At 42.3% G+C, this 22,327-nt stretch overlaps 1 long non-coding RNA gene across 1 annotated transcript in view; it reads right to left on the bottom strand.

Annotated features, from left to right (window-relative positions):
* LOC134731611 (uncharacterized) overlaps window positions 1-20,119 on the bottom strand; it is a 31,002-nt gene extending 10,883 nt beyond the window's left edge. The window contains exon 1 of the long non-coding RNA XR_010114030.1: window positions 19,943-20,119. This is a non-coding gene — a long non-coding RNA (uncharacterized lncRNA). The remainder of the gene's footprint in view (window positions 1-19,942) is intronic.
* Window positions 20,120-22,327: the final 2,208 nt, after the last annotated feature.

Here is a 22,327-nt window from a genome sequence, read left to right as displayed (position 1 = left end):
GGCAGTAATTAATAGCCTACCAACCAAAAAAAGCCCAGGACCAGATGGATTCACAGTCGAATTCTATCAGAGGTACAAAGAGAGCTGGTACCATTCCTTCTGAAACTATTCCCATCAATAGAAAAAGAGCGAATCCTCCCTAACTCATTTTATGAGGCCAGCATCATTCTGATACCAAAACCTGGCAGAGGCACAACAAAAAAAGAAAATTTCAGGCAATATCTCTGATAAATATCGATGCAAAAATCCTCAATAAAATGCTGGCAAACCGAATCCAGCAGCACATCAAAAAGCTTATCCATCATGATTAAGTCGGCTTCATTCCTGGGATGCAAGGCTGGTTCAACATATACAAATCAATAAACGTAATCCATCACATAAACAGAACCAATGACAAAAACCACATGATTATCTCAATAGATGCAGAAAAGGCCTTCAATAAAATTCAACACCCCTTCATGCTAAAAACTCTCAATAAACTAGGTATTGATGGAATGTCTCAAAATAATAAGAGCTATTTATGACAAACCCACAGCCAATATCATACTGAATGGGCAAAAACTGGAAGCATTCCCTTTGAAAACTGGCACAAGACAAGGATGCCCTCTCTCACCACTCTTATTCAACATAGTATTGGAAGTTCTGGCCAGGACAATCAGGCAAGAGAAAGAAATAAAGGGTATTCAATTCGGAACTGAGGAAGTCAAATTGTCTCTGTTTGCAGATGACATTATTGTCCATTTAGAAAACCCCATTGTCTCAGCCCAAAATCTCCTTAAGCCGATAAGCAACTTCAGCAAAGTCTCAGGATACAAAATCAATGTGCAAAAATCACAAGCATTCCTATACACCAATAATAGACAAACAGAGAGCCAAATCATGAGTGAAGTCCCATTCACAATTGCTACAAAGAGAATAAAATACCTAGGAATACAACTTACAAGGGATGTGAATGACCTCTTCAAGGAGAACGACAAACCACTGTTCAAGGAAATAAAAAAGGACACAAACAAATGGAAAAACATTCGATGCTCATGGATAGGAAGAATCAATATTGTGAAAACGGCCATACTGCCCAAAGTAATTTATAGATTCAACGCTATCCCCATCAAGCTACCACTGACTTTCTTCACAGAGTTAGAAAAACCTACTTTAAATTTCATATGGAACCAAAAAAGAGCCTCTATAGCCAAGACAATCCTAAGCAAAAAGAACAAAGCTGGAGGCATCACGCCACCTGCATTCAAACTATACTACAAGACTACAGTAATCAAAACAGCATGGTACCTGGTACCAAAACAGATATATAGACCAATGGAACAGAATAGAGGCCTCAGAAGTAATGCCACACATCTACAACCATCTGATCTTTGACAAATCTGACAAAAACAAGCAATGGAGTAAATATTCCCTATTTAATAAACGGTGTTGGGAAAACTGGCTAGCCATATGCAGAAAACTAAAACTGGACCCCTTCCTTACACCTTATACAGAAATTAACTCAAGATGGATTAAAGACATAAATATAAGAGCTAAAACCATAAAAACCCTGGAAGAAAACCTAGGCAATACCATTCAGGACATAGGCATGGGCAAAGACTTCATGACTAAAACACCAAAAACAATGGCAACAAAAGCCAAAATAGACAAATCATTCTACTATAAAGACACATGCACACGTATGTTTATTGCAGCACTGTTCACAATAGCAAAGACTTGGAATCAACCCAAATGCCCATCAATGATAGACTGGATAAAGAAAATGTGGCACATATACACCATGGAATACTATGCAGTCATAAAAACGGATGAGTTCATGTCCTTTGCAGGGACATGGATGAAGCTGGAAACCATCATTCTCAGCAAACTAACACAAGAACAGAAAACCAAACACTGATAAATGGGAGTTGAACAATGAGAACACATGGACACAGGGAGGGGAACATCACCCACTGGGGCCTATCGGGGGGCTGGGGAGGGATAGCATTAGGAGAAATATTTAATGTAGATTACGGGTTGATGGGTGCAGCAAACCACCGTGGCACGTGTATACCTATGTAACAAACCTGCACATTCGGCACATGTTTCCCAGAACTTAAAGTATAATTTTAAAAAAGGCTTTGATATTAAAGATACATAGGCCAGGCATGGTGGTTCATGCCTGTAATCCTAACACTTCGCGAGGCTGAGACCAGCTTGGGCAACATGGCAAGACTTAGGTCTCTACAAAATATAAACAAAAATTAGCTGGGTGTGGAGGTGCATGACTGTAGTCCCAGCTACTGGGGAGACTGAGACAAGAGGATCACTTGAGACTAGGAGTGCAGTGAGCTGAGATCCCACCACTGCACTCCATCCTGGGTGACAGAGCAAAACCCTGTCTCAAAAAAAAGATACATATATATATAGATTTAGATATGGATATAAATAAGGATATGGATATGGGCTTGAATATGAAAATACCTAATGATGTCTTTAAAATCCTGTATACTTGAATTTTGCCTACTTCAAGGTTAACCTCTCCTAGCTAAGCAAGAACTAGTCCACTGGGAGCTGCCCAATGCCCATGAGAAGAGCCGCCCCTTGAAGTCAAGACTTTCTTTCACTGAGGAAGGCCTCTCAATTTTTTTCAGACAGGACAACCTTCTCCCTGGCTCAGTTCCAGGTCCTGGTCAGATGAGCCCCACCTCAGATGAGTCCTTCACTTGCTGGCATCAGCGTCCCAGACAGTTGCAGTGGGGGAACCTGAACACCAGGGGGTGTTGGCTGGTGGCAGAGAGGAGATAGCTCTGCACAGTTCTTCAGTCAGTACAGGGTGTGCCCGAGGGCTAGGAGGGAGGTGAGGTTTGATATTACAGCAAGAAACTCAGGAATGCCTAAATCTGATATTGTCCAACTGTGTTGCAAAACGTGGGGGATGCCATCTGTATCCCCAGGAATTGTGCAAGGCCGTGACCCCAGGAAGAAAGCAACAGAGGATAGGAAACAGGGTACACCTTGTTGTTATCTGGGTGAATTTCTAGCTCCTTTGGATGGAGGGCTTTGGTAAAGCTGCGTGTGGCTCAAGGTCTACATATTCCCCTACATCCCATTAAACCAAAATTCAAATTATATTCCGGAAGACCACGGCCAAGCCCACAGCAATGGGCACGCTAAAAACACGTGTGAATATAAGAGGACAAAGAAAAGCAAGAGAGCAGCACCTGCCCCTGTGAGACACAGCCTGGTTCAACCCACCACTGCTTGGAGGGGAAAGCAGTAGACTTGCTAGTGCTTGTGTGGGACTTTTTAACACTCAGAGACCCCAACCGCTCGTAAATTTGGCCCAGTCCATGTTCTGAAATCTGACAATCAGAACAGCAACTCCTCTGACCTGGGACAAGCGAGAATGGATGGAGAGGCTGACATCTTCCTCATCCTATGTTGTTCAATCCAGATGCTGTTCAAACCCCAATTGATCTCATGTATGGAGCACACTTTCTCCCACCCTTTTCCCCTTCAGACCTTGGGCTGGTAATAAATCCCTGCTGTTACTCACCTCATGCGATGGTATTCTCACTTTACGCTGCTAGTCCCTTTATAAATAGCCCCTTTATTAAAGTGTCCTCAAATTGCCCCATTTGAGTGTCAGTTGTTTGCTGCTGGGACTCTGAGTGACACAAGGAGACCACATACAGCACAGGAAAAGAAACTGGTCATTAAAAAATTTGTGGTAAATGTCAAGTGAGTGTTCAGGGAAGACTTCCTGTAGGAGGAGAGGCCAGACTGGGTCTTAAAAGACAGGAAGCAACACCCCTGAGGAGAGCCGTGGAAGGGGGATAAGCAAAGACAGAGTGGGAACCAACAAAGAATGTTTAGAACAGAGAAATTAGGCAGGTGGGAGAGAGTTCTGGAAGCAAGGGCACTTTGATGCCAGAACTAAGAACCTTAAATGCCAAGACTTTGAAACCTGTCAGCAGCAGGGAGTGATGCTGCTGTAGACACAGGCTGGGGAGTTTGCCTGGCTTGCAATGATCCCCGCAGTGGCCACCACCAGGTTCCTCCCACAGCCTCTTCACTTATTTGATCCAAGGGGGAATTGATGGTAGCCTGACCTAAGCTGGGCCAATTGGATTTGAAAACTCAAATGAAGACACACAGAGATGGGTGGGACTGATTGATTCTATGTCTAAAGAAAGGCTACATGGGGCTGGGCGCAGTGGCACATGCCTGTAATCCCAGCACTTTGGGAGGCCAAGGGGGCAGATCACCTGAGGTCAGGAGTTTGAGACCAGCCTGATCAACATGGATAAACCCCATCTCTACTGCTGGTGTGGTGGTGCATGCCTGAAATCACAGCTACTCGGGAGGCTGAGGCAGGAGAATCCCTTGAACCCGGGAGGCGGAGGTTGTGGTGAGCCAAGATCTCACCATTGCACTCCAGCCTGGGCAACAACAGCGAAACTCTGTCTCAACAAAAAAAAAAAAAGGAAAAAGAAAAAAGAAAGTCTACGTGGGCCGGATGCGGTGGTTCACACCTGTAATTGCAGCACTTTGGGAGGCCAAGGCAGGTGGATCACCTGAGGTCAGCAGTTGAGACCAGCCTGACCAACATGGTGAAACTCCTTCTGTACTAAAAAATACAAAAATTAGCCTGGCATGGTGGTGGGGACCTGTAATCCTAGCTACTCGGAAGGCTGAGGCAGGAAAATTGCTTGAACCCAGGAGGTGGAGGTTGCAGTGAGCCAAGATGGTGCCATTGCACTCCAGCCTGTGGACTGAGCAAGTCTCCATCTCAAAAAAAAAAAAAAAAAAAAAAAAAAAAAGGCTACATGAACTTCCAGGGCTGAGGCTTCTGTCCTCTCTGAGTGGCTCCTGTCCTCTCTGAGGGCTAAAGGTCCTTCTTTCTTCCATTCTGTGAGCCATCCAAACCCTGTCCATATAGTCATTCTTGGCTGAAGCTGGGGTTGTTTATAAATCAAAAAGGTTAACTGATACGGAAATGTGTGCTAGAAAGCATGTTGCAGACATCAGCCTTCCAGGGAGGTGATGAGTGTTTGAATTAGTTAGCAGGAAGGAAGGCTCCCCTCCAACTCCAAGATGGGAAAATGGCACCCATGTGATAGAGTGGCTAAACAACTTGTCAAGTTATCACCTCAGACCATGTGCCTATTGAGGATGAAGCCTGGTGGGATGAGGGTGGGGGATTGGAAGGAAGGTGCTGCTATCCACTAATCTAAAGAGGATGAAGAAGGCCAGAACTAGAGGGTAGGATGGCTGCTTCTGAAGGCACTGAGAAACTTAAAGCAAGACCATTCAAATGCTGAAACTTTCATTTTCAAGTTAGAGTGAAACTTAAAGCCTTTCTGTGACCACGTTGAAAAAAAAAAGTCTCTTATTACTTGCAGCTGCCAGGTTAAAACTGTTGGAAATTAATTTAGAGCATGAAGTGTCTTAATTATAATAGGAGTTGTATTTGCAAATTTGCTAAAAAGCCTGTATGAATGTTAAGGCATTGATAAGATAGACTGAGGATCAGTGGGAATGGGGATATCTGGGAGGATGCACAGGACCTGGGAAACCCTGTTCCTCCATCCCCTCTGGCACACTGTCATCTCTACTTCTCCTTCTAAGGAAGCTGTTTTCCCTTAGCATGAGAAAGGTAACAGTTCGCTCTTCATTGTTGCTCACCTAATAAACAGGATTTGAATTCAACCTGGCCAAGAGGGTAAAATGCAGAATCAAGGTAGGGGAAAAAATTCCATAAAGAATTATAGAAAGTGGTCAATGAACACTATTGAAAAACTGAGTTTGGCTTTTAAGAGTGCTTAATAAAAAATTGCAGAATAGAAATTTGGATTGGGCTGAATTAATTGACATGTACACTCATCGAAAATATTGCACTCAATGGTTAATGTCCTAAGAGTTGTTGATTGGTCTAATACAAACCTGGACCAAATGCTGGTCCATCCTCGACGAGTGTGAAAGGCCAGAGATCCCTAGGAATCATCTAGAGGAAGACAGGAACATTATACTTCTATCAAGCATAATGTCAGTCTACCACTGACACTATTTTTCTTGCCATAAAGACAAGATTGGAAAGGGAAGCTCATTAGGAATGATAGTGGGAGGGGCTGTAATTGAAATGCAATCTTTGACCTCAGTCAGTTAGCGAGTATATTAGTGTGGACTTTTTACCTGCAAGAAACAACATAGATGTGGCCATTATAAAAGCCAACAGAAAAAGGATGGTGATAACAGCTCAGGGAGTGATCTGACATCCAGAAGCCTCTGACTATGTTTATTCATTATGGAGATCCCAAGAATTAAGTCAAGAAAATGTCAGGTCTGGCAAAAAAACAGATCTGTCTTGAGTTGTAGTGAGAAAATGTGGCCTTTCGCCAAATTCTCAGAAGTGAGTCACTTCATAAAATGAGGGCCTTTTAAGTGAGAAGAAAACCACACCTTAAAAAAAGAGCTCTACAATATGTCACACATGATACTCTAACACCTAGGCTTTCCCAAATGAACCTGTAACCAATTTTCCTGGAATAATATGTGCTGGGAAAAAGAAACACCCACAGCCTTTGGTATTATTGATTGCCAATTTTAAGTTACAGTAATTCCAAAAGACCCAGGAAATCACTCTGGTCAGCCTCAGAGTGGGCACCCATGAGGGCCACGAGATAGAGGTGTTTCCCCCGCCCCTTTGAGATAGGGTCTCACTTTGTCGCCCAGGACTGAGTTTGGTGGTATGATCTTGGCTCACTGAGCCTAGACCTCCCCAGGCTCAGGTGATCCTCCCACCTCAGCTTCTTGTGTAGCTGGGACTACAGGCACATGCTACCATGCCTGGCTAATTTCTGCATTTTTTGTAGAGGTGGGGTTTTGCCATGTTGTCCAGGCTGGTCTCAAACTCCTGGACTCAAGCAAACTACCTGCTTGGCCTCCCAAAGTGCTAGGTGATAGAGTTTTGATGTGACTTTGTATCATTGTAGGCAGAATTTGGCCCAGAACCCACCTTGTGATTTTCACCAATCTCCAGTCTGGTGTTAGAATGAACATACTTAGTAGGCCAGGTGCAGTGGCTCACGCCTGTAATCTCAGCATTTTGGGAGGCCGAGGTGGGCAGATCATGAGGTCAGGAGTTCGAGACCAGCCTGGCCAATATGGTGAAACCCCGTCTCTACTAAAAAAAAAAAAAACAATACAAAAATTATCCAGGCATGATGGTGCCGGCCTGTAGTCCCAGCTACCCGGGAGGCTGAGGCAGAAGAATCATTTGAACCTGGGAGGCAGAGGTTGCAGTGAGCCAAGGTCACACCACCGCACTCCAGCCTGGGCGACAGAGCAAGACTCTGTCTCAAAAAAAAAAACAGAGTGGGATTCCCATTAGGCTTTCAGACAGTAAAGAATGGCTAGAATAGAGGAAGGCCCAAGTGGAAGCCACTGAAGACCCCCTGCCCATACAAAGCAGAAAATCAAAAACAACGCTCTATCCTATGAAGAAAATAGCAGATTAGTGTCTCATCACAGATAAGAAAGACACAGATACGTTGATTCCTGTCATACCTCCTTTTAATGCTCCAATTTTGCCAGTAAAAAAAATTTTTTAAATAATAAAATAAAATAAACTGATAAACTGATGGGTCTTGGGGAATAGCCATGGAATGTTACGACTAAATCAGATGGTGACTTTCACTGTGTGTGATGTCTTCTAAATTTGGTTCCCTTGCTGAGGCAAATCATTACAGTCATGGTATTTGGCATGTAGATGCCAGTCTAGAATAGGGGCTGGCAAGCTTTTTCCTAAAGGGCCAGATAGTAAGTATTTTAGGCTTTCAAGCCATCTGGTCTCTGTCACAACTACTCAACTCTGAAGTTGTAGCAAGAAAGCAGCCACAGACAACATGTCAGTGCATGGGCACAGCTGTGTTCCAGTAAAACTAGTTTCAAACACAGGCACCTACACACTGGAGTTTGCTAACTTCAAATCAGGAAAATACATTTTTCTCCCTTTTGGTACAACGAGGCACCCAAAGAAGCAGTTTGTCTCCAGCTGTCAGGAGCAGAGTACAGGCTGCCATCCTGCCTGGGGGTGATGCTACTTTCAGGTGATTTGCCTCACTGTAATCTGCAGGGACCCTGTGACTGCACCACCCAACAGGACATCACTTTGGTCCACATGGTTAATATTGTGCTGAGAGGACCTGGGAAACAGGAATAACAAAAACCTTGATTGTCTTGATAAAACACATGGCTGACAGAGAGTGAAAGATGAAGCCGGAGAAAATATCAGAGTCTCCAACTTCAGGCAAGAGGTGAGGTCCAGTGAAAGTAGATAGCCTCAATGTGTGGAGTCCACGCCTGGTCTCCTTCCCTGTGCCACTGTTTACACTGTTCATGAGCCTCTGAGAAATCATCTGGCTGCCCATAGGAAGGGCGACCCAGCATGTGCTATTTTCAGAGTGTCTTCCATCCTGGGGGGTATTTTGGTGAGAATTCACATGAGATATGAATATTTTTAGGTTTGGGACTCATTTGAAGAAATCGATTGACATACTCCTCCAAATCTTCTTGACAACAATTTTCCGTTTAATTCCTTCCATTTTCCCTTACATCTGACCATATATAATAAACACTTCCTAGAAATATGTGTAGATTCTGACCCTTGGCGATCTTTCCTTTGAAGCAAAGAGGACACTATGATAAACACGTTGATTTCTGCCACCTGGGAGGTGTCTTCTCCACTTGTCCTTTAGGGCTACCCCTGAGAGGGGCTGAGTCTAACACAATCTACCTCAGGCTGGTGCAAGCAAAGTGCAGAGTCCTCTATCCATAAGACAGGCATGAGTGTTTTCATCCTCAGACAGATCATCGTAGTCAACCTCCTGGGAGGCCACAGGTCCAGGTAAAGGGAGAAGATGGCAGTTGTTGGGACTAGGGATGGGATAGGCATGAATAACCTGCCCATGCTGCCTTTCAAACCTGCGTGGATTATGTCCTATATAATCCCACTTCCCCTTTATGACGCAGTGTTATTGGATCTCTCTGCGGCAAAGTAGGTCAGGTGGCAGTCAGTTCATAATAAACAACCTGAGTGTCAGGGTAAGCTGGTGTCTCATAGTCAAACTCTCAGAGTCCCCTGGAGTCCAGTAACAACCCAGGACTTCTTTTTTTGCTGAAAGGGATGCAGCATTTCTTCACTCTCCAAGGGGCTGCTGCCATGCTTCTGTCCAGGCTTGTATCCAAAATTTGACTCAAGGAGTTTAAGAATAGCAAAAATGGGCATCGTCACAAAGTGGAATACCCAGTAGTAGTAGTAGCAGTAATAGTAGTAGTTGTTGTTGTTGTTGTTGTGATTCAGGAAAAAATCCCAGAATGGAAGTACACAGGTCTGTGAAATGAAGGGGGTACCAAGTACCCACCATGATAAATGGACACAGACCCTCTTTCCAGCACATCATTATGAACTTTCAGAACAACAGGGATAAATATGTTGAGAGCTTTTAAGAAGGGGAAAAACAGGTAACAGAAAGGAATAGAAATGGACTTGACATCAGATTCTCAATGACAACACTGGCTGATACAAGACTGTGGGGCAACAGCATCACAGTTTTGAGAAAATGTTATGTTCAGCCCAGAAATCTCTACAGAGCCAACGTATGAGATCCAGTGAGGCTTGAATATAGATATTTTTAGACACAGAAGGATTTTACAATTTACTTTCAATTTACCCATTCTCAAGAAGAGATAAAATATATGCTTTAGCAAAATGAAGAGGTAACCAAGAAAGAGGAGATCCTAGGATCTTAGAAATGAGTTCGACACAGGACAGTGGCAAAGGAATCTCCAGGACCCCCACAGAAGCGTGTCCAGACTGGTATTGAGAAAGAACATGAAATTTGTAGGTTTTGAACATTTTAAAAAATTATTGTTGGGCCCATGACAGATCAAATTTGAGCATTTTGGAAATTGGTGATAAGTATTTTTAAAAAGTAAGCAGATGGAAAAAATCAAAAGAAACCACTCCAAGAATATAAAACATTAGCTCAACAGTGAATAATACTTATGTGGTCATAATAACGTGAACACTGACTAGTCATTTAACCAGAAACTGTCAAAAAACCATATTGAGAGGATGTTGGGAGGGGAAGGAAGTGTAAGCTAAATCCTCACCTACAAGAACAGGAAATCAATAAATTCTGTCTAAAATTGATACATTATGAAGTAGCAATCAATATAAGCATGTTATTTAACACTTAGGGCAGCACCAGAGAAACAGCCAACAGAGTTTAAAGTGGTTGCCTCATAGGAGTGGGCAGGGGTGGGGAGGGGACGGGGCAGGAAATGCTATTTCTAATTTCTTAACTATGCACTATTACATCTTGATAACTTTTTCTTTTTGGACGGGGTCTCGCCCTGTCACTCAGGCTGGAGTGCAGTGACATGATCACGGCTCACTGCAGCTTCAACCTCCCAGGCTCAAGCAATTCTCCTGCTTCAGACTCGAAGTAGCTGGGACTACAGGTTCACACCACCAGGTCTGGCTAATTTTTGTATTTTTTGTAGAGACAGGGTTTTGCCATGATGCCCAGGCTGGTCTCAAACTCTAGGACTCATGTAATCCACCTGCTTTGGCCTCCCGAAGTGTTACAAGGCATGAGCCACCTCAACTGGCCTGTAACTTGATAACTTTTAAAAACTTGATGTTATTAGGTGAAGAAGTAAGAGCAAAAATAAAATAAAATAAGAATAGAAGAGTATGATTAAATTATAAACACAATTCCTTACTGTGTACCAGACACTGACAATTGAAAGACATAAACACAAGCTTGGCCTTTCACTCCTTAGTAACCAAACACAGAGAAAAGACTCCCCGTTATAGATGCTAGAATATTATCAGATTATTAGAACAATACTAAGCTAGAGGCCAACCAACTACACATTTTGGGAAATGTTGAATGGTCCAATGTTAGCTAAAAATCAGTACCCGGCCACGCTAAGGCCAAAACTGTCACCATCATAGAAAAATTGTTGAGATTTAAGAGCAATCTGAAATTGTATTTTAAAATGTAATTATAATTGCAACTGTATTGTTAAAATTGACTGCTCTGATTTTTAAAGTTTGATATCTAGGTGAGGAATCCACCACTTCTCTGCACTGTCAGCATTCCATGCTCCTGTGGTCACTATGTGGCAAGTGTAAGATACAAGTCAGAGGCTTCCAAATGAGGTCAGTAGAAGGGCAGGGTTTGGTGTTTACTGTGCCAGTATGAGGGAGTGCTCATGATGATGTCACCTAGATTTTCAGCTTTCCTTTCTTTTTCTCTCTGGGTAATCAACTAAGGTAAAAGCATCTCTCCTCTTCAACTCCTGGAATTAAAGATGCCATCATGAATGATAATACAATTTCATTGTTTGTGCACTACTTAAAGAAGTCTTCTGAGTATGTTCAGAAGCTGTCTATTTGGACGCCTCTTAGGCAACACTTCCAGTCCTCTTGGGCTCCTGTGCTGTGGGCTCCAGTCAGCCTTGCACAGCTGTAGCCGGATGTGCCTGGCCTGGGCCTGTGCCGTGCCTCTCATCCCTATCTCAGGGCTCCTCCACTGACACTCAGCACCCACACATGTGCAAGCTGCAAATGCAGGGGACCTCATGCCTAGTGGGGCAAAGCTTTGACCAATGTGTGACCGGAGCTGATGGGGAAAGGTATCTCTTTTTTTTCCCAGGTTCATAATCCCAAGAAGCATCTCACAGCTCGTCAGGCAGTCCTGAGAGGCCTAGCAAGCAGCTCCCCTGGTTGGGGGCATGTGCATCCTCATTCTGGCCCTTTTTCCTTTCCTGCTTTACTCCCCTGTCCCTCACCTCTACTGTCTCAATCTCAGTCTCCACCTTCTGGAGAACCCAAACTAAGACAAAGACTTATGATTATTGTCTTGACTTTTATTTTTAAATTTCTAATATTTTTCCATGCACATGGGATTCCATAGAAGTACTCGAGAAGAGTTTGTTCTTAAGCCTTGAATCTAATAATGTGCATGTAGCAATGTGATTGGCATTAGATACTTTAAAAAAAAAAATCTCAGATTCCATCTGCATCTTGGCTTCCACTGCATACACACCTCTGGAGGAGGAGGATCTTGACAGCAGTATCGGGTCGGAAATATTTGCACTCTCAAGATGACTTCTTCAGCTGGTTCCCGTAAATGAGCTATTTTTCCACAAGCAACTCTTGGTTGTTAGCAAGTTCTGTGATGCCAGTACTGTTATCTGTAAAGTTTATGATTATACTTTCTTTTGATCAAATGGCTGTTCCAAAGCATCATGCTTCCTATGCCACTGGAACATTTTGGATGAATGTGCATCAAGCCAGGTCCACTATTTTGTGTATATCATATAGTTTACCTTTGGCTAAAAACCAAATGCTGCAAGTGCCCTTTTACCTTTTTGCTTACAACTAGCAATTCTGCTACATGATGCTATGTTGTAGTTACTTTCTGAAAACACAACTGAAATGTGTGAACAAAACACTGCATGCTCATGATTTCTAAATCACTCATAGCTTCACTATGTGCTTCCCATTGTCACTGACAATTATACAATTTTTTCCTTTGCTGATTTTCCATTCAATAAATATTTCTTCCTTCATTCACTGTGTTGTTTTTGTATAAGACCCGGACACCTCTTCACAACCAAGTAAAGCCAAAGCATGGTAGAATTCAGCGTTATTCCACTATGCTGTTGAACATAAAAATATACATATAGGTCGGGCGTGGTGGCTCATGCCTGTAATCCCAGCACTTTGGGAGGCCAGGGCAGGTGGATCACCTGAGGTCAGGAGTTCGAGATGAGCCTGGCCAACATGGTGAAACCCCATCTCTACTAAAAATACAAAACTTAGCCAGGCGTGGTGGTGCACACCTGTAGTCGCAGCTACTCGGGAGGCTGAGGCAAGAGAATCACTTGAACCCGGGAGGCGGAGGTTGGAGTGAGCTGAGATTGTGCCACTGCATTCCAGCCCCAGTGAAAAAGCAAGACTCCGTCTCAAGAAAAAATATGTGTGTGTGTGTGTGTGTGTATACACTAAAAAATATAAAAATATATGTTCTGTAGTTGTCAGTGACAACAGGAAGCACACGGTGAGGCTATGAGTGATTTAGGAATCATGAGCATGCAATGTTTTGTTCACACCTTTCAGTTGTGTTTTCAGAAAGTAACTATAACACTGCATAATGCAGCAGAATTGCTGTTTGTAAACAAAAAGGTAAAAGGGCACTTGCATCATTTGGTTTTATATCTATCTGGTTGTCTTTGAACGTCTAAATATAAGGGGCATCAGACACCATACCAGCACACTTAGTATTATTGTCTGTAATCCTTCTGTGCACAGCAGAATGCACAGCAGGCAAATGTTTTCTAGGATCTCTAGCTAGAAATCATAGTCTGGACAAATTTCAAAATCCTTCAACTTCTTTTTTTTTTTATTTTCTTGAGACAGGGTCTTCTCACTTTTTCACCCAGGCTGGAGTGCAGTGCTGTAATCATGTCTCACTGCAGCCTCGACCTTCCGGGCTCGAGCGATCCTTCCACCCAGCCTCCAGTTGTAGTCCCAGCCTCCCAACTGGCTGGGACTACAGGTGCATGCCACTACACCTGGCTAATCTTTGTATTTTTTGTAGAGAAGGGGTTTTGCCATATTTTCCAGGCTAGTCTCAAACTCCTGGGCTCAAGAGATAGGCCTGCCTCAGCCTCCCAAAGTGCAGGGATAACAAAATCCTTCAACTTCTGAGGATGGGTGGCAACCTCTAACAATCACTGTGACAAGGTTTTTGTTTACATTTTAGCCTTTGTATTTTCAATAGTTTTGAAAGCAAGGCTTATATCTTTGTAAAATATTCATATGAAGTAGCATGTTTCAAAGTTTGATTCGTGAGATAAAATATGTTCTGAGGCTCTCCTTTTTCTCAACACTTCCTTTTTTTCTTTATAACTTATGTTCCTTTGTATGTCTGGATCAAAGATTGTTTATCGTGGATATTTCTATATGTTCTTCTGGAGTCTTTTTGGAAAAATTTGAGGTGAAATCTTGACATTCTGCTTTTGATTCATCAGCATATGATAGGAAAAATTCTCAAATAGAAAATTCTCTGAAAAGATTCCTAGCTGAAGTTGAATTAAATAAACTAAAAATTAGTCACAATTGTTAAAGGTTATTTTAATTTGGCAGGACGCAGTGGCTCACGCCTGTAATCCCAGCACTTTGGGAGGCCAAGGCGGGCAGATGACGAGGTCAGGAGATCAAGACCATCCTGGCTAACATGGTGAAACCCCGTCCCTACTAAAAATACAGAAAAAAAAATTAGCTGGGCGTGGTGGCTGGTGCCTGTAGTCCCAGCTACTTGGGAGGCTGAGGCAGGAGAATGACATGAACCTGGGAGGCGGAGCTTGCAGTGAGCTGAGATTGCGGTCAAACAACGAAGATTAAAATTATGATGTAATTTAATCTCTATAATCAATTATGTTTCACTATTCTACTTGTTATTGTTATTTATATATTTATAAACATCTCTTGGTCCATGCCTGGCACAATGTGCTCTCTGTAGCACCTAGATAACACACACTTTCTCTTAATATTTGTTTTAACTGCCAATCTATTTTTCTACTTATTTTATCACTTGAAAATCTCATTTTTTGTACACAAAAATTGACAGCTTATATTGCCATTAGTTTTTGCAGCATTTTACTCTTGCAATTTTCAATGTACATTTACATTTCAATTGGTTGATAGAATATCAACATATAAAGCATGTAAGGAGACTTTTCACTGTAAGTCACATCTAAACGCTTACTTGTATTTGGAACTAACCATTACGTTATTTGCAGTAAAACTGCGCTTGTAGGCAGGGCATGGTGGCTCACATCTATAATCCCAGCACTTTGGGAGGCCGAGGCCAGGGGATTGCTTGAGTCCAGGAGTTCGAGGCCAGCCTGGACAACATGGCAAACCCCGTCTCTTCTAAAATTACAACCAATTAGCCAGGCATGTGCCTGTAGCCCCAGCTACTTGGGAGGCTGAGGTGAGAGGATCAGCTGAGCTTGGGAAGTTGAGGCTGCAGTGAGCCATGATCATGCCACTGCTCTCCAGCCCAGGCAACAGGAGTGAGATCTTGTCTCAAAAACAAACAAACAAACAAACAAACAAAAACCTGTGCTCGTGTTACATACATTGATAAGATAGTGTCCTACACAATCACATGCCCATTGATCATACAGAAGTTCAAGAATCTAAAACATGAAATTGATATAGGCATCTGGCTTTTTGGCCTTCCAATGGCTAAGGTCAATGCTTAAGCCAAAATTAGATTCTTTTAACTATATATTTTTCCTACCTCATATTACCTCAGCCTTATTTTTGAATGGCATTGAATCCCTATATAAACTATTTTCATATTGGGTACTTTTCAAAAATGCATATGCTATTTTACCTCTTGTGACTCATAAGAAGTTAAAACAGAAAGAAAGAGGGCAACATCTGTGTGGCTAATTCAAGAACTATAGGTATTACAGGAAGTCTTATAAGGAACTAAAGATGCATTGGTGTAATGCTTTTAATTTTCTTACTGTGCCTGAAAAGTCAATGGACTTTCAAAAAATTATATAAACATTTAGCAAAGTTACCAGTTGAGACAAGATGGTGAAGGTTGAGATGACCTAGGCTCTCAACCGGAGCCAGCGTGCACGTGTTGGGGAGCCACGAGGCAGAGATGGGTGTGGAGAGCACAGGGGCTGGCGCATCCCACGCCTTCACCTGCTGATCCACCACGCATGTTCCACCCCTACCTTCACCTCTCTAGGCTCTGCTGGTCCAAAGTTTTTGTGACCAAGTGAGAATACTTCTATAAGTGGACCCAAAAAGTTCTCCCTAATTGGAAACTGAGACTGCCACCTGGCACTATCATTTTCTTACACAACCAAAGAAATTGCAAACAGAGAAAGAGAGAGAGACAGAGATGGAGGGAGGCAGAAGGAGAGACAGAAAGAGATCCTGAAAGAGTATATACAATATGGGTGGTGAAATCTAGGTGAATATTTTATTTGTCTCCTTGTACAAGTATATCCAAAAGTAGAAATTAACAGAAACTACCACAGTCCTATACAGACAGGTCTATAAATGCCTCGGATGGCTAAGAAATGACGGATTGGGCCATCTCAACAGACTCCACCCAGAGAAGTGGTGGCCAAAAGAAAGGGGAACATAAAATGAGTAGTGGAGGAGGGGCCTTAAATATTGGTTGCAGAAATAAACACTACTGTTTCACCCAGTATTTCTTTTCTTTTTATTTCTTTAATTATTGTGTATGAGTTGTGTTGATTATGGTTAAATTTGACATTTGGTTCGTGGGCTGAAGATTATAAATGTCGGCTCACAGTGAAAATCCAATAGAAATTGATGTTGCTGCGAGAGCGTGGACTTGCATGACTTTGGACTCAGTAACATTTCTAGGTGCAGCAGTTGATGATGACCTTGTCCCTGGCACCCACACTGCTCCCTAGCCATGGGGCTGACCCATGCTGTGTAATCTGACTTGAAAAACTTTTATAGAAAAAAAGACCAGAAGCATTTATTATTAAAAATGTTTTTTTTAAGTTCTGATTAGTTTTACTTTCTACTTTTATTTTATTATTTATTTATTTATTTTGAGACAGAGTCTCACTCTGTTGCCCGGGGTTGGAGTGCAGTGGTGCAATCCTGGCTCACTGTAACCTCCGCCTCCCGGGTTCAAGCAATTCTCCTGCCTCAGCGTCCCGAGTAGCTGAGATTACAGGCATCCGCCACTACGCCCAGCTAATTTTTTGTATTTTTAATAGAGATGGGCTTTTACCATGTTGGCCAGGCTGTTCTTGAACTCCTGACCTCATGATTCATCTACCTCAGCCTCCCACAGTGCTGGGATTACAGGTGTGAGCCACTGCACCCGGCTTCTACTTTTATTTTTAATTTTGTGTTGCTTCCTCGTCCTCTGACTCCCGTTCCTTTTTCTGATGGTTTTCAGATTAGAAAAAAAATACATGTATGTTGTATCAAGGGCTAACTTAATATATAAATATGTATAGAAGCATTATCATCCCTTCCCCCTTTGTCCTTGCTCAAACAAAAAGAAATACAAACATATTCACACATATGGAGATTTTTTTGTTTTCTTCCACTGATATATTGTCATTTGGTATTTATTTCTCTTTAACTTGCTAATTTTTCACTTTATTACAAATCATGGACATCCCTCTGCTCAATACATAATACTTAACTCTCCATTTTCCCCTAATTTCTTTATGCAAAAATGCAAATTCTTATGCATAATTTTACATTTATGGGATCATATTATGCTTGCATTTGTGAGAGTATCTTTTTCTTTTGAGCACAGTTTTGTTTCTCTTTTTTTCTCCCTACCAGCCTCTCCAAACCCCTCCTCCCAACTCGAGTGCCCCCAAGTCTCACAATGGCCATGTTCTCTGAGCTAGTACACCCATGCAGCTTTTTTGCCCATTGTTTATAATACGTAATGCACAGTTCTTTGCATATTACCTTTTAATCCTATAAGACCATGCAGAAATTCTTCCAAATCAGGTGGTGTAGTTCTAATTTTTTCTTTTTAGTGGCATGATAATATTCCAGGGTGTGGATGAGCCAAAATTTATTGACCCCTTCAAGTATTTTAAATTAACCACTTTCTGGGGCTTTTTTTTCCCCCACTTAAATATTCTTATATACCACTCATGGTACTTTTATTTCCATGGTATAGATTCCCAGGAGTTGGATTGGTTGGATGTATCTTAAAGAGAGGCTGCTAGATTATTTTCTGAAACAATTATGATGATTTACTTCACTTTTTCACAGGCACTGTATGAGAAAACCTCTCAATTCTCCCTACTTCACTGGCCAATTTATTATGCAGACATTTCCATCTTCCAAATACATTTAATATGATGGGCCTAAAGTGATATTTCATTTTTAATGTAATTACTGTGCTTGAGAATGTTTGTATGTTTGTTAGCCATTAGCATTTTCTTTCTGAAAACTGTCAATTTATTCAGGATGAGAGAGGAGACATGGAAAAATGGAAAGGATAAGGAGAACATAGATGAATTCTACATACAACTCTGTGGTGACACACTGGGAACCTCAAGGAAATGAGCGATCTCCCAGAAAAATGTAAATTATCAAAACCCAAAAATAAGTAGAATATATAAATAGGCCAATTAACATAGAAAAATTAGAAAGGTAAACTAATATCTACTTTTTAAAAGGGTACCAGAACCAAATATTTTCACAGCTAAGTTCTACTTACCCTTCAAAGAACAGATAGTATTTATCATATTTAAATTATTCCAGCTCACGGAAAAAGATGGAAAACTTCCCATTCAACTTTATGAAGCCAGACTATTTTAAAGATACAATGAAAAAAGGCAACTATTTATCAATCTCATGTAAGTCCACAAGTAATAGTCAAAACATTGGTGAATGAAATTCAGCAATATATCAAAATATATATATACTATGGTCAAGTGATGTTACCCAAACATGGAAACGTGGTTCAGCTTAGGAAGTCTACTCTGTCAATGCATTCAATCAACAAACTGTAGAATAAAACCCCAAATGATCATATTAATAGATACTGAAAAATTATTTTATAAAATCCAGCAATTATTCCCAATAATAATTCTAAACAGGAGAATTTTTTGTGATAAAGTCTGTTATTTAAAATCATCAAAAAAACACCCCAAATGGTAAAATATTAAAACTAAGCCAATTAAGTTCAGAAATCATACATAGATTCCTGCTATCACCATTGAAATGTAATGTTGTTTTAGAGAGTCTAACAAATGCAATAAGAACAAGAAGGAAAAATATTGGTAAAACTTTGCATGCGCATATACCTAGAAAAGCCAAGTCTATATGGGAAAAAAAAACCTTCTGGACCATACAAGAATTAATAGTGTTTCCCTATTTCAGCAATAATTGACTCAGAAATCCAGAAGCTATGTAAAAAGGTAAACATATTTGAGTATCTAAATTGTTCAACTTTTGGTAGAACAAAATAGGTCACAGCAAAGCCAGTTCAAAAATATTTTTGCAAAAGAAAAATTTGCGACTCAGATGACCAATAAAGTATTGATATCTACAATATCTAGAGTTCTTACAAAGTTGGAAGAAAAAGACAGATAACCCAATAGAGACATGTTGAAAGTCACACCTTGATGAGATCAGGAACTAGATTTCATACCACAGATAGCAGGTTTCCCTCAAAAAGATTACTTCTAGCAAAGCAAATTGTGCTAGATTAAACAATCAGATTGCAACACTGCTTTCAGCACACTTTAAAAAATAATAATCTGAAGGAGAAAGCATATGTACTTTCTTTCAAACCCCTCTACCCCCTACAACAACATGCCATCAAATTTTAGTTTTATACATTGTCAGGCTATCTTTGTTGTGGAGGGAAAAGAAACTCTGGCATCCTTAAATATCTGGCCCAGTAGGGGGCCCTGAAATCCTGCCTAGCTGTGGAAGGCCCTCTCCCCTCATCTTGGATGTCCTCAGCTTTCTTCAGACTCCCACTCTGCATTGTGGCCCAACAGGACAGATCACCTGGATTTTGGACACAGATTTAGATGGTGTCTGTACTTTTTCTGCCAGGCCCCACCCAGTGGATTAAGCTGTTACGAGATGGAACCAGAAACCTGGGTCAGGACACACCATTGGCCCCTGTGTAGGATTCTCCATGTGACAGCTACTCCTTCAGATGCAATTTGGCCATCCAGCCATTTGCCCTGCCCCTGGCCCAGCGTAGTCCCTACTTCCTCCGGTCACCCATTGATTCATATGTGTCAGTTATGACACCTTAGACGTTGCTCAGTGACCTTGGGTGAGGTGAGCAGCAATGGAATAATAAGCACCCACCTGTTTCTGAGCTGCATCTTGGTCCCACCCATGTTCACAGCCTCCATGACCTTGAGGCTGTGTGGCTCTTCTGCAGAAAGCACAGCACACAGGAGCCCCAGCTGAGGCAGTGTGCAAACAACAGAGAAGGGGTTAGTGAGATGTGGATGGGGCAGGCATCCACGGCTTCTCTATTCCAGAAAGAAGGCTGATATCACAGAGCAAGGGGGAGTCCCGGGAAACTGGCAAAGCAACTGTGACGCATCCCAGGAGTGAGTGGGCTTGGGGGCTTGCTGGGGCAGGGAGTTGTAGACTCTCAAAAAGCAGAGGGGAGATGAATCATGTAGATAACTCAAAACCTGCAAGAAGGAAATTACTTTAAGTACTTAAACTCAAAGGTCGTTAGTTTCAATCCTTCTACAGAAGCCAAGACAAAAAGGTGAAAGAGCAGGTGAGGAGAAGGGGATTTCAACACAGGAATTGAAACTGAGACATCCTGGGGCTGCGAGAGGGGCAGAGAGGTTTTCTTCTCTCTAATTGTCCATGATCCTAGCTCCAATTCCTGAAACTGAAGAATCAGGTTAGTTTTTGTGATTTTCTGATAGCTTCCATGGTGCCCACCAAACACTTAGAACCAGCGTCCATGGACACAGTATTGAATTAAGCATTATGGTGTGCACAGAGGACGTGAAACAATTGGAAGGCAATGAACAGCAGTGCTAACTGGTTTGATGTAGGGCTTCCTTACTCACAGTGAAGTTCATGGACTAACAGCATCCATACCCTCTGGGAGCTTTTCAGAAAGGCCGAATCTCAAGCCCCACCCCAGAGCTACTGATCAGAATCTGCATTTTCAGCAAGACTCCCAGATGATTTGTAGGCAGGTTAAAGTTTGAGAAATGCTGATATAGGCAATAAGGCAGACAGAAGAGATTGCCTGAAGTGGAGACTGAGGCAGTGTGCAAACAACAGAGAAGGGGCTGAAATTGAGGTGCTACAGAAAGCTTCATGGACAAGTTGAGCCTGGGCCAACACACAGGGCCTTTCTTTCCTTTGCTCATGTGACCTTCCTACTGGCGGAATATGTGTTTGGTTACAAGTAACACACTGACTGTCCAGCAAAGTGTCCAGGGATGTTACTTTTGCTTTCAGGAAACCCATGAAAGGGAAATTTCAACTCCTGTAATCAGGAAAGAAAGGAATAGCTCATGTGCTAAGAATGGCTTTCGTCCCTTAGCAAGGAACTGCTCTCTGAGTGCAGAAAGAGAGATTGAATGCCTACCCAAGCCAGACACTCCCTGGCTTCCTCTCCCCACTCGAAACACTGCTTACTGAACTGTGCCTCAGCTTGTCACCAGCGACCCCCGGTTAGGAGTGCTCTATTTTAAAATTGCCCTTTGAGGCTGGGCTCAGTGGCTCACTCCTGTAATCCCAGCACTCTGGGAGGCCAAGGTGGGTGGATCACCTGAGGTCAGGAGTTCGAAATCAGCCTGGTTAACATGGTGAAACCCCATCTCCACTAGAAATACAAAAACTAGCCAGATGTGGTGGCAGGTGCCTGTAATCCCAGCTACTCGGGAGGCTGAGGCAGGAGAATCACTTGAACCCAGGAGGCGGAGGTTGCAGTGAGCCAAAATGGCACCCCTGCACTCCAGCCTGGGCAACAGAGACTCTGTCTCAAAAAATAAATAAAAAATAAAATAAAATTGCCCTTCGAAGCTGTCTTTACTCCATGGATCTTCATAAGGACATTCATTACATTGCACTGGTAGTTGCCATCCTGTTCTCCAGGACACACTAATTAATGGCTGCTACAGAAAAACAGGAACCCAATTTTTTTGAGACATTTTTCTCCTTAAATCCTGTACCAAGAATGGCTGTGAATCTACTGGGGAACTACCTTGCCTGATCTTCTGAGTCTAAAGAATCAGAACAAATGGCTGGGCACGGAGCTCACGCCTGCACTTTGGAAGGACAAGGCAGACAGATCACGAGGTCAAGAGATGAAGACCATCCTGGCCAACGTGGGGAAACCCCGCCTCTACTAAAAATAACAAAAATTAGCTGGGAGTTGTGGCGCATGCCTATAGTCCCAGCTACTCGGGATGCTGAGGCAGGAGAATCACTTGAACCTGGGAGGCAAATGTTGCAGTGATCTGAGATCGCACCACTGCACTCTAGCCTGGCAACAAAGCGAGACTCCACCTCAAAACAAACAAACAACATAAAAAAGATGTGTTTTGCTCTTTGCACTGGTTGCTGGACAGCTGAGAGCCAGGTTGTTGTAGGGCATCCAGCAATTCTGAACCCTGGAGCACACCCCTGGTGGTCTGGATCTGGTGTCCACTTGTTTTCTTCCATTTCTCATCTATTTATTTTCAGTGTTTTTCATGGCATATCTCTTAT

Source organism: Symphalangus syndactylus, chromosome 1 (genome assembly GCF_028878055.3).
Source record: "Symphalangus syndactylus isolate Jambi chromosome 1, NHGRI_mSymSyn1-v2.1_pri, whole genome shotgun sequence".
Classification (NCBI taxonomy): Eukaryota; Metazoa; Chordata; class Mammalia; order Primates; family Hylobatidae; genus Symphalangus; species Symphalangus syndactylus.
This window is presented reverse-complemented; position numbering and strand designations above follow the sequence as displayed.